The sequence below is a fragment of the Orycteropus afer genome, unplaced genomic scaffold, assembly GCF_000298275.1.
Source record: "Orycteropus afer afer isolate SDZICR_OR568_19922 unplaced genomic scaffold, OryAfe1.0 scaffold00622, whole genome shotgun sequence".
Lineage (NCBI taxonomy): Eukaryota > Metazoa > Chordata > Mammalia > Tubulidentata > Orycteropodidae > Orycteropus > Orycteropus afer.
Window position 1 is genome coordinate 1368077 of NW_006922209.1, and position 521 is coordinate 1368597.

Sequence of the window (521 nt, forward strand, 5' to 3'; positions counted from 1 at the left end):
TTTCTTTCAGACTGGAGTTTATGGACCAAGTGTCATGCATACTGCATTAGCATTTATACAATACTTTAGCCTTCTCATAGTTCTATCACACAGATTAGATTTTTTTTCCCTATTCCTGTGTGAGGTTGGCAGGTGAAAAACTGTACCCATTTAACAGATGGAATGTTTAGGCATATTGAGGCCTTCCATGCTCTCCCCACTGTAGATAATGATCTCTCTCAAATACCACAAGATGTGATTTGTAGAACATAAATGATTCTGACTGACCAAACTCTTTCCTCCATTGAGCTGCATCTTTTGTAAATTTCAGTCTTGATATTATTTCTTTAAAATTGTCTTAAGAACCTGTTTATTAATAAAATAATTAACTCATTGCCTCCACCCTTACCCCTTTCTCCATAAAAATATGTTTGACTGAAACAGGTCAAACCAAGAATGAGACCCTATCTAAAACATTTCTGTGTCCCTACTAACTGGCAGGGTAGGTGAGATCCCTTCTGAAAAATAATGTGTTTGGGAAC